Source organism: Pseudorca crassidens, chromosome 19 (genome assembly GCF_039906515.1).
Source record: "Pseudorca crassidens isolate mPseCra1 chromosome 19, mPseCra1.hap1, whole genome shotgun sequence".
In the NCBI taxonomy this organism is placed as follows: Eukaryota; Metazoa; Chordata; class Mammalia; order Artiodactyla; family Delphinidae; genus Pseudorca; species Pseudorca crassidens.
This window is the reverse complement of record NC_090314.1, coordinates 23,917,766-23,942,703: the sequence shown is the minus strand read 5'-3', so window position 1 is coordinate 23,942,703 and position 24,938 is coordinate 23,917,766. Positions and strand designations below refer to the sequence as shown.

Below are 24,938 nucleotides of genomic sequence, written 5' to 3'. Positions count from 1 at the left end.
TGGGGAGGCTACGTCTGTGGGCCGGTGGGGTGTCGCGCTACCAGGCGTCGGGCCGGTAGACCCGAGGCACCAGAGCGGATGGAGGCTCAGAGCCCTCCAGACCCAGACTCCGCCATGGGCCCAGTTGCTGTCCTTTTGGCCCGCGAGCCCCTCGACCTGCACCTGGCCGCCCCCACCGGCGCCCAGCCCCGGCGCCGCCACCTGTGTGCCTGTGTGTCCCTCCACAGCTCCCTCCGACAAAAGCCCCGCCCCACCACCACCCCGCCCCTCTGGCGTGTCACCGCGGTTGGGTGCGGGAGCGGGATCGAGGGCAGGGGCCGCTTCCCCGGGCCTGCCGGCCACCAGGGGCGGGGTCCTGAGCTCGGCGGGGGGTGTGGGGGCAAGGGTGGCCTTGCCGGGGCTGAGGGGCCGTGGCGACTCAATGGTGGCTCCCGGTGGCTTCGGGCCGGCTGCTGTCGGGCAGGAGGGCCGGCCCGGGCTGCGGCCGGGCTGCGCCTAGCGCCGCGTGGGCGGGCAGGGCCGATGCCCAAGGGACCGCGGGCCCCGGGCCCTGAAGCCTCCGGGGCCACGTCCCTGTGAGCGACGTGCGGGATCTTGGGCGGGGCGCCAAGCGCCGAAGGGTTTGCTGGGTCACGGCCGCCCTGGGCTGGGAGGTGGTCGCCAAACCCTCCGCCGCCGCCCGATACCCGAGACCTCCGTTCCCCCTGCCTGGGCGGGCGAGGGGGCCCTGTCGGGGCGGGCCGGCCGCCAGGCTGGCGTTAAGGCGCCAGCGCCAGCGAAACTGGGCCTCAAGAGGCAGCCGTCGGCCCCCGCCCCCGTCTACGGCCATACCACCCTGAACGCGCCCGATCTCGTCTGATCTCGGAAGCTAAGCAGGGTCGGGCCTGGTTAGTACTTGGATGGGAGACCGCCTGGGAATACCGGGTGCTGTAGGCTTTTTGCCTCCCGCTCCGCCCGCCTTCTCCTTTACTCGCCCGCGGCGGGGGCCGCCGGCTCCGCCCCCGCCGGGCCCCGCTGCAGGCCCCACCTCCTCAGGCCCCTCCCACCACGGCGCGCGCCGGCGGGGGCGCTCCCCGCCGGCCCGGCCGGCCAGGCGGCCAGAAGGCGGCCCTGGAAGGCAGCCGCACCCCAGACGCTCCCGGGGTGGCTGGCCCGGACCCAGACTCCGCCGCGGGCCCAGTGGCCGTCCTTTCGGCCCGCGAGCCCCTCGACCTGCACCTGGCCGCCCCCACCGGCGCCCAGCCCCGGCGCCGCCACCTGTGTGCCTGTGTGTCCCTCCACAGCTCCCTCCGACAAAAGCCCCGCCCCACCACCACCCCGCCCCTCTGGCGTGTCACCGCGGTTGGGTGCGGGAGCGGGATCGAGGGCAGGGGCCGCTTCCCCGGGCCTGCCGGCCACCAGGGGCGGGGTCCTGAGCTCGGCGGGGGGTGTGGGGGCAAGGGTGGCCTTGCCGGGGCAGAGGGGCCGTGGCGACTCAATGGTGGCTCCCGGTGGCTTCGGGCCGGCTGCTGTCGGGCAGGAGGGCCGGCCCGGGCTGCGGCCGGGCTGCGCCTAGCGCCGCGTGGGCGGGCAGGACCGATGCCCAAGGGACCGCGGGCCCCGGGCCCTGAAGCCTCCGGGGCCACGTCCCTGTGAGCGACGTGCGGGATCTTGGGCGGGGCGCCAAGCGCCGAAGGGTTTGCTGGGTCACGGCCGCCCTGGGCTGGGAGGTGGTCGCCAAACCCTCCGCCGCCGCCCGATACCCGAGACCTCCGTTCCCCCTGCCTGGGCGGGCGAGGGGGCCCTGCCGGGGCGGGCCGGCCGCCAGGCTGGCGTTAAGGCGCCAGCGCCAGCGAAACTGGGCCTCAAGAGGCCGCCCGCGGCCCCCCGCCCCCGTCTACGGCCATACCACCCTGAACGCGCCCGATCTCGTCTGATCTCGGAAGCTAAGCAGGGTCGGGCCTGGTTAGTACTTGGATGGGAGACCGCCTGGGAATACCGGGTGCTGTAGGCTTTTTGCCTCCCGCTCCGCCCGCCTTCTCCTTTACTCGCCCGCGGCGGGGGCCGCCGGCTCCGCCCCCGCCGGGCCCCGCTGCAGGCCCCACCTCCTCAGGCCCCTCCCACCACGGCGCGCGCCGGCGGGGGCGCTCCCCGCCGGCCCGGCCGGCCAGGCGGCCAGAAGGCGGCCCTGGAAGGCAGCCGCACCCCAGACGCTCCCGGGGTGGCTGGCCCAGACCCAGACTCCGCCGCGGGCCCAGTGGCGGTCCTTTCGGCCCGCGAGCCCCTCGACCTGCACCTGGCCGCCCCCACCGGCGCCTAGCCCCGGCGCCGCCATCTGTGTGCCGGTGTGTCCCTCCACAGCTCCCTCCGACAAAAGCCCCGCCCCACCACCACCCCGCCCCTCTGGCGTGTCACCGCGGTTGGGTGCTGGAGCGGGATCGAGGGCAGGGGCCGCTTCCCCGGGCCTGCCGGCCACCAGGGGCGGGGTCCTGAGCTCGGCGGGGGGTGTGGGGGCAAGGGTGGCCTTGCCGGGGCTGAGGGGCCGTGGCGACTCAATGGTGGCTCCCGGTGGCTTCGGGCCGGCTGCTGTCGGGCAGGAGGGCCGGCCCGGGCTGCGGCCGGGCTGCGCCTAGCTCCGCGTGGGCGGGCAGGACCGATGCCCAAGGGACCACGGGCCCCGGGGCCTGAAGCCTCCGGGGCCACGTCCCTGTGAGCGACGTGCGGGATCTTGGGCGGGGCGCCAAGCGCCGAAGGGTTTGCTGGGTCACGGCCGCCCTGGGCTGGGAGGTGGTCGCCAAACCCTCCGCCGCCGCCCGATACCCGAGACCTCCGTTCCCCCTGCCTGGGCGGGCGAGGGGGCCCTGCCGGGGCGGGCCGGCCGCCAGGCTGGCGTTAAGGCGCCAGCGCCAGCGAAACTGGGCCTCAAGAGGCCGCCCGCGGCCCCCGCCCCCGTCTACGGCCATACCACCCTGAACGCGCCCGATCTCGTCTGATCTCGGAAGCTAAGCAGGGTCGGGCCTGGTTAGTACTTGGATGGGAGACCGCCTGGGAATACCGGGTGCTGTAGGCTTTTTGCCTCCCGCTCCGCCCGCCTTCTCCTTTACTCGCCCGCGGCGGGGGGGCCGCCGGCTCCGCCCCCGCCGGGCCCCGCTGCAGGACCCACCTCCTCAGGCCCCTCCCACCACGGCGCGCGCCGGCGGGGGCGCTCCCCGCCGGCCCGGCCGGCCAGGCGGCCAGAAGGCGGCCCTGGAAGGCAGCCGCACCCCAGACGCTCCCGTGGTGGCTGGCCCAGACCCAGACTCCGCCGCGGGCCCAGTGGCCGTCCTTTCGGCCCGCGAGCCCCTCGACCTGCACCTGGCCGCCCCCACCGGCGCCTAGCCCCGGCGCCGCCATCTGTGTGCCGGTGTGTCCCTCCACAGCTCCCTCCGACAAAAGCCCCGCCCCACCACCACCCCGCCCCTCTGGCGTGTCACCGCGGTTGGGTGCTGGAGCGGGATCGAGGGCAGGGTCCGCTTCCCCGGGCCTGCCGGCCACCAGGGGCGGGGTCCTGAGCTCGGCGGGGGGTGTGGGGGCAAGGGTGGCCTTGCCGGGGCTGAGGGGCCGTGGCGACTCAATGGTGGCTCCCGGTGGCTTCGGGCCGGCTGCTGTCAGGCAGGAGGGCCGGCCCGGGCTGCGGCCGGGCTGCGCCTAGCTCCGCGTGGGCGGGCAGGACCGATGCCCAAGGGACCACGGGCCCCGGGGCCTGAAGCCTCCGGGGCCACGTCCCTGTGAGCGACGTGCGGGATCTTGGGCGGGGCGCCAAGCGCCGAAGGGTTTGCTGGGTCACGGCCGCCCTGGGCTGGGAGGTGGTCGCCAAACCCTCCGCCGCCGCCCGATACCCGAGACCTCCGTTCCCCCTGCCTGGGCGGGCGAGGGGGCCCTGCCGGGGCGGGCCGGCCGCCAGGCTGGCGTTAAGGCGCCAGCGCCAGCGAAACTGGGCCTCAAGAGGCAGCCGTCGGCCCCCGCCCCCGTCTACGGCCATACCACCCTGAACGCGCCCGATCTCGTCTGATCTCGGAAGCTAAGCAGGGTCGGGCCTGGTTAGTACTTGGATGGGAGACCGCCTGGGAATACCGGGTGCTGTAGGCTTTTTGCCTCCCGCTCCGCCCGCCTTCTCCTTTACTCGCCCGCGGCGGGGGGGCCGCCGGCTCCGCCCCCGCCGAGCCCCGCTGCAGGCAGTAGTCAAGGTGGTTTACCTGCCCGAGCAGGAAGCTTGGGCGACGGCAGAAGTGGGAAGAAACTCTTGAGCACAGGTTCTTGGGATCCACGGAGCAGCGCATGCACATGCCATGGGTGCCTACACAGCTGGCTTGCTTGTCTGTGGGGAAAGGCGAGATGGGTCAGGGCCTGGGTTCCTGAGGGGCTGAGAATCAAGGCAGGGATAGAAGAAAGGGGACAGGCCCACATCCCCTGAACCCACGCCGGCGCCCACTCACCTTTGTGGAAAATACGATTGAAAAGTGCCCGCAAGAATCTCTTCAGATGCCTCCAGAGTTGAGGGAAGAAGGGGAGGGGGGAGGCCGGGAGCAGGGTGAGCCCTGAAATCCAACCCTTGTCCTGTCACACCCCAGCAGCCCTCCCACCTCAGCCCCTTCAAGACCCCAGGGCTCCCCCAACCGCGCTGCACAGATCCTGCCCTGACCATAGTCACCATGTTGATCCCCACGTTGAGCAAGATGAAGCTGACCGGGATCAGAAGAATTGAGTATCCTTGCTCCTGGCATTTCCTGGGGATGGGGCCAGTGAACGGCTCGGCTCGGTAGTAGTTTCGCTCACCCATGGCCGTTGGTCCCAGGACTGCCTGGGCCCTCTGCCCTCCAGTTTTAACTGGGAGCCAGACTGGGTCATAATGGGGCAGGTGGTGAGGTCACAGTGAGGGAGGGGGATGAAAAGGAGGGCCCAGAGTGGCATTCCCTGGTAACCAGGGTCAGGTAAGCTGAGCCTGGACAGTCAAACAGGGCCCGGTGGCCGGCATACATCCCCTCGAGCGGTCACTCATTCGCTCACCGCCCGCTGACTCACTTGTTCAAATGACACATTGCGTCTCTTGGCCCCTCTTGAGACTAGGAAGACCTTGGCCTCAGAGGCCTGCTGAAGGCCTGGCTGGAGTCCAGAGCCTCAGCCTTCTTCATGCCCTTCACTGGGCCTGGAGCTGGACCTGCCCAGATGTGGAACCTCCCAGTTTGGAAGCAACGTCTTGTATGAGGCTCTCTGTGGACAGGGACAGCTGAGACACAGAGGAGGTGCCCAGAGACCAGGGGTTTGGAGTCTGCAGCTGCAGATGTACTTAGTGCATGGTATAGGACCAGGAGGGGCCTGCTGGCAGAACTGTGGCCACTAAACCAAAGGGACCCTCAGGCCAAGAAGGGGACACTGGCTTCTTATTGCAGGAAGCCAAGCGCAGGGACCCAGGCTGGCAGAAGGAGTGGCGCTTCCAAGCCACAGACCACCAATGTTTCCTGGACTCTGGAGCTCTTTATTCCTCTCTCCATGCCCTGCCGCCCCCTGCCCCTGCCCCCATTTGCTGCTGGTAAGTTCATTTTCCCAGTCTGGCTCCCGTGCAGAGAGGGCCTGGAGGCCGAGGTGGAAGGTAGCAGCGAGTTGGCCCGCGCTTGGCCCTCCTGCGGTTGCCGCTTCAGCACCAGACTGTCATACACCTGGTAGTTGGCATTGCCTCCCGGGTTCCGGCTGAGTGGCATGAAGGTGGGCGGGGGTGGAGGGTGCTCGGTAGCCTGGACGTCGGGCAGGAGGTGAGAGGGGCGGAGGAGCAGCGCTGAGCTGGGAGCCGGGGCCCGCTGGTCCGAGGCCTCGGCCAGTACCGTGAGGGAGGCAGAGGTGGCCACAGGGCGCCGCAAGGGCAGGATCTCAGCCCATTCGGCCAGCGGGTGCCGCACCTCGTGGGGATCGCGGGAGTAATCCAAGTGTCCCGTGGAGGGATGCAGGCTGCGGTTGGACTCGCTGTGAGCACAGCTGGGGAGGCTACGTCTGTGGGCCGGTGGGGTGTCGCGCTACCAGGCGTCGGGCCGGTAGACCCGAGGCACCAGAGCGGATGGAGGCTCAGAGCCCTCCAGACCCAGACTCCGCCATGGGCCCAGTTGCTGTCCTTTTGGCCCGCGAGCCCCTCGACCTGCACCTGGCCGCCCCCACCGGCGCCCAGCCCCGGCGCCGCCACCTGTGTGCCTGTGTGTCCCTCCACAGCTCCCTCCGACAAAAGCCCCGCCCCACCACCACCCCGCCCCTCTGGCGTGTCACCGCGGTTGGGTGCGGGAGCGGGATCGAGGGCAGGGGCCGCTTCCCCGGGCCTGCCGGCCACCAGGGGCGGGGTCCTGAGCTCGGCGGGGGGTGTGGGGGCAAGGGTGGCCTTGCCGGGGCTGAGGGGCCGTGGCGACTCAATGGTGGCTCCCGGTGGCTTCGGGCCGGCTGCTGTCGGGCAGGAGGGCCGGCCCGGGCTGCGGCCGGGCTGCGCCTAGCGCCGCGTGGGCGGGCAGGGCCGATGCCCAAGGGACCGCGGGCCCCGGGCCCTGAAGCCTCCGGGGCCACGTCCCTGTGAGCGACGTGCGGGATCTTGGGCGGGGCGCCAAGCGCCGAAGGGTTTGCTGGGTCACGGCCGCCCTGGGCTGGGAGGTGGTCGCCAAACCCTCCGCCGCCGCCCGATACCCGAGACCTCCGTTCCCCCTGCCTGGGCGGGCGAGGGGGCCCTGTCGGGGCGGGCCGGCCGCCAGGCTGGCGTTAAGGCGCCAGCGCCAGCGAAACTGGGCCTCAAGAGGCAGCCGTCGGCCCCCGCCCCCGTCTACGGCCATACCACCCTGAACGCGCCCGATCTCGTCTGATCTCGGAAGCTAAGCAGGGTCGGGCCTGGTTAGTACTTGGATGGGAGACCGCCTGGGAATACCGGGTGCTGTAGGCTTTTTGCCTCCCGCTCCGCCCGCCTTCTCCTTTACTCGCCCGCGGCGGGGGCCGCCGGCTCCGCCCCCGCCGGGCCCCGCTGCAGGCCCCACCTCCTCAGGCCCCTCCCACCACGGCGCGCGCCGGCGGGGGCGCTCCCCGCCGGCCCGGCCGGCCAGGCGGCCAGAAGGCGGCCCTGGAAGGCAGCCGCACCCCAGACGCTCCCGGGGTGGCTGGCCCGGACCCAGACTCCGCCGCGGGCCCAGTGGCCGTCCTTTCGGCCCGCGAGCCCCTCGACCTGCACCTGGCCGCCCCCACCGGCGCCCAGCCCCGGCGCCGCCACCTGTGTGCCTGTGTGTCCCTCCACAGCTCCCTCCGACAAAAGCCCCGCCCCACCACCACCCCGCCCCTCTGGCGTGTCACCGCGGTTGGGTGCGGGAGCGGGATCGAGGGCAGGGGCCGCTTCCCCGGGCCTGCCGGCCACCAGGGGCGGGGTCCTGAGCTCGGCGGGGGGTGTGGGGGCAAGGGTGGCCTTGCCGGGGCAGAGGGGCCGTGGCGACTCAATGGTGGCTCCCGGTGGCTTCGGGCCGGCTGCTGTCGGGCAGGAGGGCCGGCCCGGGCTGCGGCCGGGCTGCGCCTAGCGCCGCGTGGGCGGGCAGGACCGATGCCCAAGGGACCGCGGGCCCCGGGCCCTGAAGCCTCCGGGGCCACGTCCCTGTGAGCGACGTGCGGGATCTTGGGCGGGGCGCCAAGCGCCGAAGGGTTTGCTGGGTCACGGCCGCCCTGGGCTGGGAGGTGGTCGCCAAACCCTCCGCCGCCGCCCGATACCCGAGACCTCCGTTCCCCCTGCCTGGGCGGGCGAGGGGGCCCTGCCGGGGCGGGCCGGCCGCCAGGCTGGCGTTAAGGCGCCAGCGCCAGCGAAACTGGGCCTCAAGAGGCCGCCCGCGGCCCCCCGCCCCCGTCTACGGCCATACCACCCTGAACGCGCCCGATCTCGTCTGATCTCGGAAGCTAAGCAGGGTCGGGCCTGGTTAGTACTTGGATGGGAGACCGCCTGGGAATACCGGGTGCTGTAGGCTTTTTGCCTCCCGCTCCGCCCGCCTTCTCCTTTACTCGCCCGCGGCGGGGGCCGCCGGCTCCGCCCCCGCCGGGCCCCGCTGCAGGCCCCACCTCCTCAGGCCCCTCCCACCACGGCGCGCGCCGGCGGGGGCGCTCCCCGCCGGCCCGGCCGGCCAGGCGGCCAGAAGGCGGCCCTGGAAGGCAGCCGCACCCCAGACGCTCCCGGGGTGGCTGGCCCAGACCCAGACTCCGCCGCGGGCCCAGTGGCCGTCCTTTCGGCCCGCGAGCCCCTCGACCTGCACCTGGCCGCCCCCACCGGCGCCTAGCCCCGGCGCCGCCATCTGTGTGCCGGTGTGTCCCTCCACAGCTCCCTCCGACAAAAGCCCCGCCCCACCACCACCCCGCCCCTCTGGCGTGTCACCGCGGTTGGGTGCTGGAGCGGGATCGAGGGCAGGGGCCGCTTCCCCGGGCCTGCCGGCCACCAGGGGCGGGGTCCTGAGCTCGGCGGGGGGTGTGGGGGCAAGGGTGGCCTTGCCGGGGCTGAGGGGCCGTGGCGACTCAATGGTGGCTCCCGGTGGCTTCGGGCCGGCTGCTGTCGGGCAGGAGGGCCGGCCCGGGCTGCGGCCGGGCTGCGCCTAGCTCCGCGTGGGCGGGCAGGACCGATGCCCAAGGGACCACGGGCCCCGGCGCCTGAAGCCTCCGGGGCCACGTCCCTGTGAGCGACGTGCGGGATCTTGGGCGGGGCGCCAAGCGCCGAAGGGTTTGCTGGGTCACGGCCGCCCTGGGCTGGGAGGTGGTCGCCAAACCCTCCGCCGCCGCCCGATACCCGAGACCTCCGTTCCCCCTGCCTGGGCGGGCGAGGGGGCCCTGCCGGGGCGGGCCGGCCGCCAGGCTGGCGTTAAGGCGCCAGCGCCAGCGAAACTGGGCCTCAAGAGGCAGCCGTCGGCCCCCGCCCCCGTCTACGGCCATACCACCCTGAACGCGCCCGATCTCGTCTGATCTCGGAAGCTAAGCAGGGTCGGGCCTGGTTAGTACTTGGATGGGAGACCGCCTGGGAATACCGGGTGCTGTAGGCTTTTTGCCTCCCGCTCCGCCCGCCTTCTCCTTTACTCGCCCGCGGCGGGGGGGCCGCCGGCTCCGCCCCCGCCGAGCCCCGCTGCAGGCAGTAGTCAAGGTGGTTTACCTGCCCGAGCAGGAAGCTTGGGCGACGGCAGAAGTGGGAAGAAACTCTTGAGCGCAGGTTCTTGGGATCCACGGAGCAGCGCATGCACATGCCATGGGTGCCTACACAGCTGGCTTGCTTGTCTGTGGGGAAAGGCGAGATGGGTCAGGGCCTGGGTTCCTGAGGGGCTGAGAATCAAGGCAGGGATAGAAGAAAGGGGACAGGCCCACATCCCCTGAACCCACGCCGGCGCCCACTCACCTTTGTGGAAAATACGATTGAAAAGTGCCCGCAAGAATCTCTTCAGATGCCTCCAGAGTTGAGGGAAGAAGGGGAGGGGGGAGGCCGGGAGCAGGGTGAGCCCTGAAATCCAACCCTTGTCCTGTCACACCCCAGCAGCCCTCCCACCTCAGCCCCTTCAAGACCCCAGGGCTCCCCCAACCGCGCTGCACAGATCCTGCCCTGACCATAGTCACCATGTTGATCCCCACGTTGAGCAAGATGAAGCTGACCGGGATCAGAAGAATTGAGTATCCTTGCTCCTGGCATTTCCTGGGGATGGGGCCAGTGAACGGCTCGGCTCGGTAGTAGTTTCGCTCACCCATGGCCGTTGGTCCCAGGACTGCCTGGGCCCTCTGCCCTCCAGTTTTAACTGGGAGCCAGACTGGGTCATAATGGGGCAGGTGGTGAGGTCACAGTGAGGGAGGGGGATGAAAAGGAGGGCCCAGAGTGGCATTCCCTGGTAACCAGGGTCAGGTAAGCTGAGCCTGGACAGTCAAACAGGGCCCGGTGGCCGGCATACATCCCCTCGAGCGGTCACTCATTCGCTCACCGCCCGCTGACTCACTTGTTCAAATGACACATTGCGTCTCTTGGCCCCTCTTGAGACTAGGAAGACCTTGGCCTCAGAGGCCTGCTGAAGGCCTGGCTGGAGTCCAGAGCCTCAGCCTTCTTCATGCCCTTCACTGGGCCTGGAGCTGGACCTGCCCAGATGTGGAACCTCCCAGTTTGGAAGCAACGTCTTGTATGAGTCTCTCTGTGGACAGGGACAGCTGAGACACAGAGGAGGTGCCCAGAGACCAGGGGTTTGGAGTCTGCAGCTGCAGATGTACTTAGTGCATGGTATAGGACCAGGAGGGGCCTGCTGGCAGAACTGTGGCCACTAAACCAAAGGGACCCTCAGGCCAAGAAGGGGACACTGGCTTCTTATTGCAGGAAGCCAAGCGCAGGGACCCAGGCTGGCAGAAGGAGTGGCGCTTCCAAGCCACAGACCACCAATGTTTCCTGGACTCTGGAGCTCTTTATTCCTCTCTCCATGCCCTGCCGCCCCCTGCCCCTGCCCCCATTTGCTGCTGGTAAGTTCATTTTCCCAGTCTGGCTCCCGTGCAGAGAGGGCCTGGAGGCCGAGGTGGAAGGTAGCAGCGAGTTGGCCCGTGCTTGGCCCTCCTGCGGTTGCCGCTTCAGCACCAGACTGTCATACACACCTGGTAGTTGGCATTGCCTCCCGGGTTCCGGCTGAGTGGCATGAAGGTGGGCGGGGGTGGAGGGTGCTCGGTAGCCTGGACGTCGGGCAGGAGGTGAGAGGGGCGGAGGAGCAGCGCTGAGCTGGGAGCCGGGGCCCGCTGGTCCGAGGCCTCGGCCAGTACCGTGAGGGAGGCGGAGGTGGCCACAGGGCGCCGCAAGGGCAGGATCTCAGCCCATTCGGCCAGCGGGTGCCGCACCTCGTGGGGATCGCGGGAGTAATCCAAGTGTCCCGTGGAGGGATGCAGGCTGCGGTTGGACTCGCTGTGAGCACAGCTGGGGAGGCTACGTCTGTGGGCCGGTGGGGTGTCGCGCTACCAGGCTTCGGGCCGGTAGACCCGAGGCACCAGAGCGGATGGAGGCTCAGAGCCCTCCAGACCCAGACTCCGCCATGGGCCCAGTTGCCGTCATTTCGGCCCGCGAGCCCCTCGACCTGCACCTGGCCGCCCCCACCGGCGCCCAGCCCCGGCGCCGCCACCTGTGTGCCGGTGTGTCCCTCCACAGCTCCCTCCGACAAAAGCCCCCCCACACCCCGCCCCTGTGGCGTGTCACCGCGGCCGGGTGCAGGAGCGGGATCGAGGGCAGGGGCCGCTTCCCCGGGCCTGCCGGCCACCAGGGGCGGGGTCCTGAGCTCGGCGGGGGGTGTGGGGGCAAGGGTGGCCTTGCCGGGGCTGAGGGGCCGTGGCGACTCAATGGTGGCTCCCGGTGGCTTCGGGCCGGCTGCTGTCGGGCAGGAGGGCCGGCCCGGGCTGCGGCCGGGCTGCGCCTAGCGCCGCGTGGGCGGGCAGGGCCGATGCCCAAGGGACCGCGGGCCCCGGGCCCTGAAGCCTCCGGGGCCACGTCCCTGTGAGCGACGTGCGGGATCTTGGGCGGGGCGCCAAGCGCCGAAGGGTTTGCTGGGTCACGGCCGCCCTGGGCTGGGAGGTGGTCGCCAAACCCTCCGCCGCCGCCCGATACCCGAGACCTCCGTTCCCCCTGCCTGGGCGGGCGAGGGGGCCCTGCCGGGGCGGGCCGGCCGCCAGGCTGGCGTTAAGGCGCCAGCGCCAGCGAAACTGGGCCTCAAGAGGCCGCCCGCGGCCCCCCGCCCCCGTCTACGGCCATACCACCCTGAACGCGCCCGATCTCGTCTGATCTCGGAAGCTAAGCAGGGTCGGGCCTGGTTAGTACTTGGATGGGAGACCGCCTGGGAATACCGGGTGCTGTAGGCTTTTTGCCTCCCGCTCCGCCCGCCTTCTCCTTTACTCGCCCGCGGCGGGGGCCGCCGGCTCCGCCCCCGCCGGGCCCCGCTGCAGGACCCACCTTCTCAGGCCCCTCCCACCACGGCGCGCGCCGGCGGGGGCGCTCCCCGCCGGCCCGGCCGGCCAGGCGGCCAGAAGGCGGCCCTGGAAGGCAGCCGCACCCCAGACGCTCCCGGGGTGGCTGGCCCAGACCCAGACTCCGCCGCGGGCCCAGTGGCCGTCCTTTCGGCCCGCGAGCCCCTCGACCTGCACCTGGCCGCCCCCACCGGCGCCTAGCCCCGGCGCCGCCATCTGTGTGCCGGTGTGTCCCTCCACAGCTCCCTCCGACAAAAGCCCCGCCCCACCACCACCCCGCCCCTCTGGCGTGTCACCGCGGTTGGGTGCTGGAGCGGGATCGAGGGCAGGGGCCGCTTCCCCGGGCCTGCCGGCCACCAGGGGCGGGGTCCTGAGCTCGGCGGGGGGTGTGGGGACAAGGGTGGCCTTGCCGGGGCTGAGGGGCCGTGGCGACTCAATGGTGGCTCCCGGTGGCTTCGGGCCGGCTGCTGTCGGGCAGGAGGGCCGGCCCGGGCTGCGGCCGGGCTGCGCCTAGCTCCGCGTGGGCGGGCAGGGCCGATGCCCAAGGGACCACGGGCCCCGGGGCCTGAAGCCTCCGGGGCCACGTCCCTGTGAGCGACGTGCGGGATCTTGGGCGGGGCGCCAAGCGCCGAAGGGTTTGCTGGGTCACGGCCGCCCTGGGCTGGGAGGTGGTCGCCAAACCCTCCGCCGCCGCCCGATACCCGAGACCTCCGTTCCCCCTGCCTGGGCGGGCGAGGGGACCCTGCCGGGGCGGGCCGGCCGCCAGGCTGGCGTTAAGGCGCCAGCGCCGGCGAAACTGGGCCTCAAGAAGCAGCCGTCGGCCCCCGCCCCCGTCTACGGCCATACCACCCTGAACGCGCCCGATCTCGTCTGATCTCGGAAGCTAAGCAGGGTCGGGCCTGGTTAGTACTTGGATGGGAGACCGCCTGGGAATACCGGGTGCTGTAGGCTTTTTGCCTCCCGCTCCGCCCGCCTTCTCCTTTACTCGCCCGCGGCGGGGGGGCCGCCGGCTCCGCCCCCGCCGAGCCCCGCTGCAGGCAGTAGTCAAGGTGGTTTACCTGCCCGAGCAGGAAGCTTGGGCGACGGCAGAAGTGGGAAGAAACTCTTGAGCGCAGGTTCTTGGGATCCACGGAGCAGCGCATGCACATGCCATGGGTGCCTACACAGCTGGCTTGCTTGTCTGTGGGGAAAGGCGAGATGGGTCAGGGCCTGGGTTCCTGAGGGGCTGAGAATCAAGGCAGGGATAGAAGAAAGGGGACAGGCCCACATCCCCTGAACCCACGCCGGCGCCCACTCACCTTTGTGGAAAATACGATTGAAAAGTGCCCGCAAGAATCTCTTCAGATGCCTCCAGAGTTGAGGGAAGAAGGGGAGGGGGGAGGCCGGGAGCAGGGTGAGCCCTGAAATCCAACCCTTGTCCTGTCACACCCCAGCAGCCCTCCCACCTCAGCCCCTTCAAGACCCCAGGGCTCCCCCAACCGCGCTGCACAGATCCTGCCCTGACCATAGTCACCATGTTGATCCCCACGTTGAGCAAGATGAAGCTGACCGGGATCAGAAGAATTGAGTATCCTTGCTCCTGGCATTTCCTGGGGATGGGGCCAGTGAACGGCTCGGCTCGGTAGTAGTTTCGCTCACCCATGGCCGTTGGTCCCAGGACTGCCTGGGCCCTCTGCCCTCCAGTTTTAACTGGGAGCCAGACTGGGTCATAATGGGGCAGGTGGTGAGGTCACAGTGAGGGAGGGGGATGAAAAGGAGGGCCCAGAGTGGCATTCCCTGGTAACCAGGGTCAGGTAAGCTGAGCCTGGACAGTCAAACAGGGCCCGGTGGCCGGCATACATCCCCTCGAGCGGTCACTCATTCGCTCACCGCCCGCTGACTCACTTGTTCAAATGACACATTGCGTCTCTTGGCCCCTCTTGAGACTAGGAAGACCTTGGCCTCAGAGGCCTGCTGAAGGCCTGGCTGGAGTCCAGAGCCTCAGCCTTCTTCATGCCCTTCACTGGGCCTGGAGCTGGACCTGCCCAGATGTGGAACCTCCCAGTTTGGAAGCAACGTCTTGTATGAGGCTCTCTGTGGACAGGGACAGCTGAGACACAGAGGAGGTGCCCAGAGACCAGGGGTTTGGAGTCTGCAGCTGCAGATGTACTTAGTGCATGGTATAGGACCAGGAGGGGCCTGCTGGCAGAACTGTGGCCACTAAACCAAAGGGACCCTCAGGCCAAGAAGGGGACACTGGCTTCTTATTGCAGGAAGCCAAGCGCAGGGACCCAGGCTGGCAGAAGGAGTGGCGCTTCCAAGCCACAGACCACCAATGTTTCCTGGACTCTGGAGCTCTTTATTCCTCTCTCCATGCCCTGCCGCCCCCTGCCCCTGCCCCCATTTGCTGCTGGTAAGTTCATTTTCCCAGTCTGGCTCCCGTGCAGAGAGGGCCTGGAGGCCGAGGTGGAAGGTAGCAGCGAGTTGGCCCGCGCTTGGCCCTCCTGCGGTTGCCGCTTCAGCACCAGACTGTCATACACACCTGGTAGTTGGCATTGCCTCCCGGGTTCCGGCTGAGTGGCATGAAGGTGGGCGGGGGTGGAGGGTGCTCGGTAGCCTGGACGTCGGGCAGGAGGTGAGAGGGGCGGAGGAGCAGCGCTGAGCTGGGAGCCGGGGCCCGCTGGTCCGAGGCCTCGGCCAGTACCGTGAGGGAGGCGGAGGTGGCCACAGGGCGCCGCAAGGGCAGGATCTCAGCCCATTCGGCCAGCGGGTGCCGCACCTCGTGGGGATCGCGGGAGTAATCCAAGTGTCCCGTGGAGGGATGCAGGCTGCGGTTGGACTCGCTGTGAGCACAGCTGGGGAGGCTACGTCTGTGGGCCGGTGGGGTGTCGCGCTACCAGGCTTCGGGCCGGTAGACCCGAGGCACCAGAGCGGATGGAGGCTCAGAGCCCTCCAGACCCAGACTCCGCCATGGGCCCAGTTGCCGTCATTTCGGCCCGCGAGCCCCTCGACCTGCACCTGGCCGCCCCCACCGGCGCCCAGCCCCGGCGCCGCCACCTGTGTGCCGGTGTGTCCCTCCACAGCTCCCTCCGACAAAAGCCCCCCCACACCCCGCCCCTGTGGCGTGTCACCGCGGCCGGGTGCAGGAGCGGGATCGAGGGCAGGGGCCGCTTCCCCGGGCCTGCCGGCCACCAGGGGCGGGGTCCTGAGCTCGGCGGGGGGTGTGGGGGCAAGGGTGGCCTTGCCGGGGCTGAGGGGCCGTGGCGACTCAATGGTGGCTCCCGGTGGCTTCGGGCCGGCTGCTGTCGGGCAGGAGGGCCGGCCCGGGCTGCGGCCGGGCTGCGCCTAGCTCCGCGTGGGCGGGCAGGACCGATGCCCAAGGGACCACGGGCCCCGGGGCCTGAAGCCTCCGGGGCCACGTCCCTGTGAGCGACGTGCGGGATCTTGGGCGGGGCGCCAAGCGCCGAAGGGTTTGCTGGGTCACGGCCGCCCTGGGCTGGGAGGTGGTCGCCAAACCCTCCGCCGCCGCCCGATACCCGAGACCTCCGTTCCCCCTGCCTGGGCGGGCGAGGGGGCCCTGCCGGGGCGGGCCGGCCGCCAGGCTGGCGTTAAGGCGCCAGCGCCAGCGAAACTGGGCCTCAAGAGGCAGCCGTCGGCCCCCGCCCCCGTCTACGGCCATACCACCCTGAACGCGCCCGATCTCGTCTGATCTCGGAAGCTAAGCAGGGTCGGGCCTGGTTAGTACTTGGATGGGAGACCGCCTGGGAATACCGGGTGCTGTAGGCTTTTTGCCTCCCGCTCCGCCCGCCTTCTCCTTTACTCGCCCGCGGCGGGGGGGCCGCCGGCTCCGCCCCCGCCGAGCCCCGCTGCAGGCAGTAGTCAAGGTGGTTTACCTGCCCGAGCAGGAAGCTTGGGCGACGGCAGAAGTGGGAAGAAACTCTTGAGCGCAGGTTCTTGGGATCCACGGAGCAGCGCATGCACATGCCATGGGTGCCTACACAGCTGGCTTGCTTGTCTGTGGGGAAAGGCGAGATGGGTCAGGGCCTGGGTTCCTGAGGGGCTGAGAATCAAGGCAGGGATAGAAGAAAGGGGACAGGCCCACATCCCCTGAACCCACGCCGGCGCCCACTCACCTTTGTGGAAAATACGATTGAAAAGTGCCCGCAAGAATCTCTTCAGATGCCTCCAGAGTTGAGGGAAGAAGGGGAGGGGGGAGGCCGGGAGCAGGGTGAGCCCTGAAATCCAACCCTTGTCCTGTCACACCCCAGCAGCCCTCCCACCTCAGCCCCTTCAAGACCCCAGGGCTCCCCCAACCGCGCTGCACAGATCCTGCCCTGACCATAGTCACCATGTTGATCCCCACGTTGAGCAAGATGAAGCTGACCGGGATCAGAAGAATTGAGTATCCTTGCTCCTGGCATTTCCTGGGGATGGGGCCAGTGAACGGCTCGGCTCGGTAGTAGTTTCGCTCACCCATGGCCGTTGGTCCCAGGACTGCCTGGGCCCTCTGCCCTCCAGTTTTAACTGGGAGCCAGACTGGGTCATAATGGGGCAGGTGGTGAGGTCACAGTGAGGGAGGGGGATGAAAAGGAGGGCCCAGAGTGGCATTCCCTGGTAACCAGGGTCAGGTAAGCTGAGCCTGGACAGTCAAACAGGGCCCGGTGGCCGGCATACATCCCCTCGAGCGGTCACTCATTCGCTCACCGCCCGCTGACTCACTTGTTCAAATGACACATTGCGTCTCTTGGCCCCTCTTGAGACTAGGAAGACCTTGGCCTCAGAGGCCTGCTGAAGGCCTGGCTGGAGTCCAGAGCCTCAGCCTTCTTCATGCCCTTCACTGGGCCTGGAGCTGGACCTGCCCAGATGTGGAACCTCCCAGTTTGGAAGCAACGTCTTGTATGAGGCTCTCTGTGGACAGGGACAGCTGAGACACAGAGGAGGTGCCCAGAGACCAGGGGTTTGGAGTCTGCAGCTGCAGATGTACTTAGTGCATGGTATAGGACCAGGAGGGGCCTGCTGGCAGAACTGTGGCCACTAAACCAAAGGGACCCTCAGGCCAAGAAGGGGACACTGGCTTCTTATTGCAGGAAGCCAAGCGCAGGGACCCAGGCTGGCAGAAGGAGTGGCGCTTCCAAGCCACAGACCACCAATGTTTCCTGGACTCTGGAGCTCTTTATTCCTCTCTCCATGCCCTGCCGCCCCCTGCCCCTGCCCCCATTTGCTGCTGGTAAGTTCATTTTCCCAGTCTGGCTCCCGTGCAGAGAGGGCCTGGAGGCCGAGGTGGAAGGTAGCAGCGAGTTGGCCCGCGCTTGGCCCTCCTGCGGTTGCCGCTTCAGCACCAGACTGTCATACACACCTGGTAGTTGGCATTGCCTCCCGGGTTCCGGCTGAGTGGCATGAAGGTGGGCGGGGGTGGAGGGTGCTCGGTAGCCTGGACGTCGGGCAGGAGGTGAGAGGGGCGGAGGAGCAGCGCTGAGCTGGGAGCCGGGGCCCGCTGGTCCGAGGCCTCGGCCAGTACCGTGAGGGAGGCGGAGGTGGCCACAGGGCGCCGCAAGGGCAGGATCTCAGCCCATTCGGCCAGCGGGTGCCGCACCTCGTGGGGATCGCGGGAGTAATCCAAGTGTCCCGTGGAGGGATGCAGGCTGCGGTTGGACTCGCTGTGAGCACAGCTGGGGAGGCTACGTCTGTGGGCCGGTGGGGTGTCGCGCTACCAGGCTTCGGGCCGGTAGACCCGAGGCACCAGAGCGGATGGAGGCTCAGAGCCCTCCAGACCCAGACTCCGCCATGGGCCCAGTTGCCGTCATTTCGGCCCGCGAGCCCCTCGACCTGCACCTGGCCGCCCCCACCGGCGCCCAGCCCCGGCGCCGCCACCTGTGTGCCGGTGTGTCCCTCCACAGCTCCCTCCGACAAAAGCCCCCCCACACCCCGCCCCTGTGGCGTGTCACCGCGGCCGGGTGCAGGAGCGGGATCGAGGGCAGGGGCCGCTTCCCCGGGCCTGCCGGCCACCAGGGGCGGGGTCCTGAGCTCGGCGGGGGGTGTGGGGGCAAGGGTGGCCTTGCCGGGGCTGAGGGGCCGTGGCGACTCAATGGTGGCTCCCGGTGGCTTCGGGCCGGCTGCTGTCGGGCAGGAGGGCCGGCCCGGGCTGCGGCCGGGCTGCGCCTAGCTCCGCGTGGGCGGGCAGGACCGATGCCCAAGGGACCACGGGCCCCGGGGCCTGAAGCCTCCGGGGCCACGTCCCTGTGAGCGACGTGCGGGATCTTGGGCGGGGCGCCAAGCGCCGAAGGGTTTGCTGGGTCACGGCCGCCCTGGGCTGGGAGGTGGTCGCCAAACCCTCCGCCGCCGCCCGATACCCGAGACCTCCGTTCCCCCTGCCTGGGCGGGCGAGGGGGCCCTGCCGGGGCGGGCCGGCCGCCAGGCTGGCGTTAAGGCGCCAGCGCCAGCGAAACTGGGCCTCAAGAGGCAGCCGTCGGCCCCCGCCCCCGTCTACGGCCATACCACCCTGAACGCGCCCGATCTCGTCTGATCTCGGAAGCTAAGCAGGGTCGGGCCTGGTTAGTACTTGGATGGGAGACCGCCTGGGAATACCGGGTGCTGTAGGCTTTTTGCCTCCCGCTCCGCCCGCCTTCTCCTTTACTCGCCCGCGGCGGGGGGGCCGCCGGCTCCGCCCCCGCCGAGCCCCGCTGCAGGCAGTAGTCAAGGTGGTTTACCTGCCCGAGCAGGAAGCTTGGGCGACGGCAGAAGTGGGAAGAAACTCTTGAGCGCAGGTTCTTGGGATCCACGGAGCAGCGCATGCACATGCCATGGGTGCCTACACAGCTGGCTTGCTTGTCTGTGGGGAAAGGCGAGATGGGTCAGGGCCTGGGTTCCTGAGGGGCTGAGAATCAAGGCAGGGATAGAAGAAAGGGGACAGGCCCACATCCCCTGAACCCACGCCGGCGCCCACTCACCTTTGTGGAAAATACGATTGAAAAGTGCCCGCAAGAATCTCTTCAGATGCCTCCAGAGTTGAGGGAAGAAGGGGAGGGGGGAGGCCGGGAGCAGGGTGAGCCCTGAAATCCAACCCTTGTCCTGTCACACCCCAGCAGCCCTCCCACCTCAGCCCCTTCAAGACCCCAGGGCTCCCCCAACCGCGCTGCACAGATCCTGCCCTGACCATAGTCACCATGTTGATCCCCACGTTGAGCAAGATGAAGCTGACCGGGATCAGAAGAATTGAGTATCCTTGCTCCTGGCATTTCCTGGGGATGGGGCCAGTGAACGGCTCGGCTCGGTAGTAGTTTCGCTCACCCATGGCCGTTGGTCCCAGGACTGCCTGGGCCCTCTGCCCTCCAGTTTTAACTGGGAGCCAGACTGGGTCATAATGGGGCAGGTGGTGAGGTCACAGTGAGGGAGGGGGATGAAAAGGAGGGCCCAGAGTGGCATTCCCTGGTAACCAGGGTCAGGTAAGCTGAGCCTGGACAGTCAAACAGGGCCCGGTGGCCGGCATACATCCCCTCGAGCGGTCACTCATTCGCTCACCGCCCGCTGACTCACTTGTTCAAATGACACATTGCGTCTCTTGGCCCCTCTTGAGACTAGGAAGACCTTGGCCTCAGAGGCCTGCTGAAGGCCTGGCTGGAGTCCAGAGCCTCAGCCTTCTTCATGCCCTTCACTGGGCCTGGAGCTGGACCTGCCCAGATGTGGAACCTCCCAGTTTGGAAGCAACGTCTTGTATGAGGCTCTCTGTGGACAGGGACAGCTGAGACACAGAGGAGGTGCCCAGAGACCAGGGGTTTGGAGTCTGCAGCTGCAGATGTACTTAGTGCATGGTATAGGACCAGGAGGGGCCTGCTGGCAGAACTGTGGCCACTAAACCAAAGGGACCCTCAGGCCAAGAAGGGGACACTGGCTTCTTATTGCAGGAAGCCAAGCGCAGGGACCCAGGCTGGCAGAAGGAGTGGCGCTTCCAAGCCACAGACCACCAATGTTTCCTGGACTCTGGAGCTCTTTATTCCTCTCTCCATGCCCTGCCGCCCCCTGCCCCTGCCCCCATTTGCTGCTGGTAAGTTCATTTTCCCAGTCTGGCTCCCGTGCAGAGAGGGCCTGGAGGCCGAGGTGGAAGGTAGCAGCGAGTTGGCCCGCGCTTGGCCCTCCTGCGGTTGCCGCTTCAGCACCAGACTGTCATACACACCTGGTAGTTGGCATTGCCTCCCGGGTTCCGGCTGAGTGGCATGAAGGTGGGCGGGGGTGGAGGGTGCTCGGTAGCCTGGACGTCGGGCAGGAGGTGAGAGGGGCGGAGGAGCAGCGCTGAGCTGGGAGCCGGGGCCCGCTGGTCCGAGGCCTCGGCCAGTACCGTGAGGGAGGCGGAGGTGGCCACAGGGCGCCGCAAGGGCAGGATCTCAGCCCATTCGGCCAGCGGGTGCCGCACCTCGTGGGGATCGCGGGAGTAATCCAAGTGTCCCGTGGAGGGATGCAGGCTGCGGTTGGACTCGCTGTGAGCACAGCTGGGGAGGCTACGTCTGTGGGCCGGTGGGGTGTCGCGCTACCAGGCTTCGGGCCGGTAGACCCGAGGCACCAGAGCGGATGGAGGCTCAGAGCCCTCCAGACCCAGACTCCGCCATGGGCCCAGTTGCCGTCATTTCGGCCCGCGAGCCCCTCGACCTGCACCTGGCCGCCCCCACCGGCGCCCAGCCCCGGCGCCGCCACCTGTGTGCCGGTGTGTCCCTCCACAGCTCCCTCCGACAAAAGCCCCCCCACACCCCGCCCCTCTGGCGTGTCACCGCGGCCGGGTGCAGGAGCGGGATCGAGGGCAGGGGCCGCTTCCCCGGGCCTGCCGGCCACCAGGGGCGGGGTCCTGAGCTCGGCGGGGGGTGTGGGGGCAAGGGTGGCCTTGCCGGGGCTGAGGGGCCGTGGCGACTCAATGGTGGCTCCCGGTGGCTTCGGGCCGGCTGCTGTCGGGCAGGAGGGCCGGCCCGGGCTGCGGCCGGGCTGCGCCTAGCGCCGCGTGGGCGGGCAGGGCCGATGCCCAAGGGACCGCGGGCCCCGGGCCCTGAAGCCTCCGGGGCCACGTCCCTGTGAGCGACGTGCGGGATCTTGGGCGGGGCGCCAAGCGCCGAAGGGTTTGCTGGGTCACGGCCGCCCTGGGCTGGGAGGTGGTCGCCAAACCCTCCGCCGCCGCCCGATACCCGAGACCTCCGTTCCCCCTGCCTGGGCGGGCGAGGGGGCCCTGTCGGGGCGGGCCGGCCGCCAGGCTGGCGTTAAGGCGCCAGCGCCAGCGAAACTGGGCCTCAAGAGGCAGCCGTCGGCCCCCGCCCCCGTCTACGGCCATACCACCCTGAACGCGCCCGATCTCGTCTGATCTCGGAAGCTAAGCAGGGTCGGGCCTGGTTAGTACTTGGATGGGAGACCGCCTGGGAATACCGGGTGCTGTAGGCTTTTTGCCTCCCGCTCCGCCCGCCTTCTCCTTTACTCGCCCGCGGCGGGGGCCGCCGGCTCCGCCCCCGCCGGGCCCCGCTGCAGGACCCACCTCCTCAGGCCCCTCCCACCACGGCGCGCGCCGGCGGGGGCGCTCCCCGCCGGCCCGGCCGGCCAGGCGGCCAGAAGGCGGCCCTGGAAGGCAGCCGCACCCCAGACGCTCCCGGGGTGGCTGGCCCGGACCCAGACTCCGCCGCGGGCCCAGTGGCCGTCCTTTCGGCCCGCGAGCCCCTCGACCTGCACCTGGCCGCCCCCACCGGCGCCCAGCCCCGGCGCCGCCACCTGTGTGCCTGTGTGTCCCTCCACAGCTCCCTCCGACAAAAGCCCCGCCCCACCACCACCCCGCCCCTCTGGCGTGTCACCGCGGTTGGGTGCGGGAGCGGGATCGAGGGCAGGGGCCGCTTCCCCGGGCCTGCCGGCCACCAGGGGCGGGGTCCTGAGCTCGGCGGGGGGTGTGGGGGCAAGGGTGGCCTTGCCGGGGCAGAGGGGCCGTGGCGACTCAATGGTGGCTCCCGGTGGCTTCGGGCCGGCTGCTGTCGGGCAGGAGGGCCGGCCCGGGCTGCGGCCGGGCTGCGCCTAGCGCCGCGTGGGCGGGCAGGACCGATGCCCAAGGGACCGCGGGCCCCGGGCCCTGAAGCCTCCGGGGCCACGTCCCTGTGAGCGACGTGCGGGATCTTGGGCGGGGCGCCAAGCGCCGAAGGGTTTGCTGGGTCACGGCCGCCCTGGGCTGGGAGGTGGTCGCCAAACCCTCCGCCGCCGCCCGATACCCGAGACCTCCGTTCCCCCTGCCTGGGCGGGCGAGGGGGCCCTGCCGGGGCGGGCCGGCCGCCAGGCTGGCGTTAAGGCGCCAGCGCCAGCGAAACTGGGCCTCAAGAGGCAGCCGTCGGCCCCCGCCCCCGTCTACGGCCATACCACCCTGAACGCGCCCGATCTCGTCTGATCTCGGAAGCTAAGCAGGGTCGGGCCTGGTTAGTACTTGGATGGGAGACCGCCTGGGAATACCGGGTGCTGTAGGCTTTTTGCCTCCCGCTCCGCCCGCCTTCTCCTTTACTCGCCCGCGGCGGGGGGGCCGCCGGCTCCGCCCCCGCCGAGCCCCGCTGCAGGCAGTAGTCAAGGTGGTTTACCTGCCCGAGCAGGAAGCTTGGGCGACGGCAGAAGTGGGAAGAAACTCTTGAGCGCAGGTTCTTGGGATCCACGGAGCAGCGCATGCACATGCCATGGGTGCCTACACAGCTGGCTTGCTTGTCTGTGGGGAAAGGCGAGATGGGTCAGGGCCTGGGTTCCTGAGGGGCTGAGAATCAAGGCAGGGATAGAAGAAAGGGGACAGGCCCACATCCCCTGAACCCACGCCGGCGCCCACTCACCTTTGTGGAAAATACGATTGAAAAGTGCCCGCAAGAATCTCTTCAGATGCCTCCAGAGTTGAGGGAAGAAGGGGAGGGGGGAGGCCGGGAGCAGGGTGAGCCCTGAAATCCAACCCTTGTCCTGTCACACCCCAGCAGCCCTCCCACCTCAGCCCCTTCAAGACCCCAGGGCTCCCCCAACCGCGCTGCACAGATCCTGCCCTGACCATAGTCACCATGTTGATCCCCACGTTGAGCAAGATGAAGCTGACCGGGATCAGAAGAATTGAGTATCCTTGCTCCTGGCATTTCCTGGGGATGGGGCCAGTGAACGGCTCGGCTCGGTAGTAGTTTCGCTCACCCATGGCCGTTGGTCCCAGGACTGCCTGGGCCCTCTGCCCTCCAGTTTTAACTGGGAGCCAGACTGGGTCATAATGGGGCAGGTGGTGAGGTCACAGTGAGGGAGGGGGATGAAAAGGAGGGCCCAGAGTGGCATTCCCTGGTAACCAGGGTCAGGTAAGCTGAGCCTGGACAGTCAAACAGGGCCCGGTGGCCGGCATACATCCCCTCGAGCGGTCACTCATTCGCTCACCGCCCGCTGACTCACTTGTTCAAATGACACATTGCGTCTCTTGGCCCCTCTTGAGACTAGGAAGACCTTGGCCTCAGAGGCCTGCTGAAGGCCTGGCTGGAGTCCAGAGCCTCAGCCTTCTTCATGCCCTTCACTGGGCCTGGAGCTGGACCTGCCCAGATGTGGAACCTCCCAGTTTGGAAGCAACGTCTTGTATGAGGCTCTCTGTGGACAGGGACAGCTGAGACACAGAGGAGGTGCCCAGAGACCAGGGGTTTGGAGTCTGCAGCTGCAGATGTACTTAGTGCATGGTATAGGACCAGGAGGGGCCTGCTGGCAGAACTGTGGCCACTAAACCAAAGGGACCCTCAGGCCAAGAAGGGGACACTGGCTTCTTATTGCAGGAAGCCAAGCGCAGGGACCCAGGCTGGCAGAAGGAGTGGCGCTTCCAAGCCACAGACCACCAATGTTTCCTGGACTCTGGAGCTCTTTATTCCTCTCTCCATGCCCTGCCGCCCCCTGCCCCTGCCCCCATTTGCTGCTGGTAAGTTCATTTTCCCAGTCTGGCTCCCGTGCAGAGAGGGCCTGGAGGCCGAGGTGGAAGGTAGCAGCGAGTTGGCCCGCGCTTGGCCCTCCTGCGGTTGCCGCTTCAGCACCAGACTGTCATACACACCTGGTAGTTGGCATTGCCTCCCGGGTTCCGGCTGAGTGGCATGAAGGTGGGCGGGGGTGGAGGGTGCTCGGTAGCCTGGACGTCGGGCAGGAGGTGAGAGGGGCGGAGGAGCAGCGCTGAGCTGGGAGCCGGGGCCCGCTGGTCCGAGGCCTCGGCCAGTACCGTGAGGGAGGCGGAGGTGGCCACAGGGCGCCGCAAGGGCAGGATCTCAGCCCATTCGGCCAGCGGGTGCCGCACCTCGTGGGGATCGCGGGAGTAATCCAAGTGTCCCGTGGAGGGATGCAGGCTGCGGTTGGACTCGCTGTGAGCACAGCTGGGGAGGCTACGTCTGTGGGCCGGTGGGGTGTCGCGCTACCAGGCTTCGGGCCGGTAGACCCGAGGCACCAGAGCGGATGGAGGCTCAGAGCCCTCCAGACCCAGACTCCGCCATGGGCCCAGTTGCCGTCATTTCGGCCCGCGAGCCCCTCGACCTGCACCTGGCCGCCCCCACCGGCGCCCAGCCCCGGCGCCGCCACCTGTGTGCCGGTGTGTCCCTCCACAGCTCCCTCCGACAAAAGCCCCCCCACACCCCGCCCCTGTGGCGTGTCACCGCGGCCGGGTGCGGGAGCGGGATCGAGGGCAGGGGCCGCTTCCCCGGGCCTGCCGGCCACCAGGGGCGGGGTCCTGAGCTCGGCGGGGGGTGTGGGGGCAAGGGTGGCCTTGCCGGGGCTGAGGGGCCGTGGCGACTCAATGGTGGCTCCCGGTGGCTTCGGGCCGGCTGCTGTCGGGCAGGAGGGCCGGCCCGGGCTGCGGCCGGGCTGCGCCTAGCGCCGCGTGGGCGGGCAGGGCCGATGCCCAAGGGACCGCGGGCCCCGGGCCCTGAAGCCTCCGGGGCCACGTCCCTGTGAGCGACGTGCGGGATCTTGGGCGGGGCGCCAAGCGCCGAAGGGTTTGCTGGGTCACGGCCGCCCTGGGCTGGGAG

At 69.3% G+C, this 24,938-nt stretch overlaps 13 non-coding genes across 13 annotated transcripts; all 13 read left to right on the top strand.

Moving 5' to 3' along the window:
• The first annotated feature begins 817 nt into the window (after nucleotides 1-817).
• On the top strand, nucleotides 818-936 carry LOC137213853 (5S ribosomal RNA). The gene has a single exon (XR_010938473.1). It is a non-coding gene; the product is annotated as a 5S ribosomal RNA (ribosomal RNA).
• A 938-nt stretch (nucleotides 937-1,874) lies between these two features.
• On the top strand, nucleotides 1,875-1,993 carry LOC137213852 (5S ribosomal RNA). The gene has a single exon (XR_010938472.1). It is a non-coding gene; the product is annotated as a 5S ribosomal RNA (ribosomal RNA).
• Nucleotides 1,994-2,930: 937 nt separating this feature from the next.
• LOC137213851 (5S ribosomal RNA) lies at nucleotides 2,931-3,049 on the top strand. Its single transcript, XR_010938471.1, has one exon. It is a non-coding gene; the product is annotated as a 5S ribosomal RNA (ribosomal RNA).
• Nucleotides 3,050-3,988: 939 nt separating this feature from the next.
• LOC137213850 (5S ribosomal RNA) lies at nucleotides 3,989-4,107 on the top strand. Its single transcript, XR_010938470.1, has one exon. It is a non-coding gene; the product is annotated as a 5S ribosomal RNA (ribosomal RNA).
• Nucleotides 4,108-6,806: 2,699 nt separating this feature from the next.
• LOC137213849 (5S ribosomal RNA) lies at nucleotides 6,807-6,925 on the top strand. Its single transcript, XR_010938469.1, has one exon. It is a non-coding gene; the product is annotated as a 5S ribosomal RNA (ribosomal RNA).
• Nucleotides 6,926-7,863: 938 nt separating this feature from the next.
• On the top strand, nucleotides 7,864-7,982 carry LOC137213848 (5S ribosomal RNA). The gene has a single exon (XR_010938468.1). It is a non-coding gene; the product is annotated as a 5S ribosomal RNA (ribosomal RNA).
• Nucleotides 7,983-8,919: 937 nt separating this feature from the next.
• Nucleotides 8,920-9,038, top strand: LOC137213846 (5S ribosomal RNA). Its single transcript, XR_010938466.1, has one exon. It is a non-coding gene; the product is annotated as a 5S ribosomal RNA (ribosomal RNA).
• Nucleotides 9,039-11,734: 2,696 nt separating this feature from the next.
• On the top strand, nucleotides 11,735-11,853 carry LOC137213845 (5S ribosomal RNA). The gene has a single exon (XR_010938465.1). It is a non-coding gene; the product is annotated as a 5S ribosomal RNA (ribosomal RNA).
• Nucleotides 11,854-12,790: 937 nt separating this feature from the next.
• LOC137213844 (5S ribosomal RNA) lies at nucleotides 12,791-12,909 on the top strand. Its single transcript, XR_010938464.1, has one exon. It is a non-coding gene; the product is annotated as a 5S ribosomal RNA (ribosomal RNA).
• A 2,695-nt stretch (nucleotides 12,910-15,604) lies between these two features.
• On the top strand, nucleotides 15,605-15,723 carry LOC137213843 (5S ribosomal RNA). Its single transcript, XR_010938463.1, has one exon. It is a non-coding gene; the product is annotated as a 5S ribosomal RNA (ribosomal RNA).
• A 2,695-nt stretch (nucleotides 15,724-18,418) lies between these two features.
• LOC137213842 (5S ribosomal RNA) lies at nucleotides 18,419-18,537 on the top strand. Its single transcript, XR_010938462.1, has one exon. It is a non-coding gene; the product is annotated as a 5S ribosomal RNA (ribosomal RNA).
• Nucleotides 18,538-21,232: 2,695 nt separating this feature from the next.
• LOC137213841 (5S ribosomal RNA) lies at nucleotides 21,233-21,351 on the top strand. The gene has a single exon (XR_010938461.1). It is a non-coding gene; the product is annotated as a 5S ribosomal RNA (ribosomal RNA).
• Nucleotides 21,352-22,288: 937 nt separating this feature from the next.
• On the top strand, nucleotides 22,289-22,407 carry LOC137213840 (5S ribosomal RNA). The gene has a single exon (XR_010938460.1). It is a non-coding gene; the product is annotated as a 5S ribosomal RNA (ribosomal RNA).
• The last annotated feature ends 2,531 nt before the right edge of the window (nucleotides 22,408-24,938 follow it).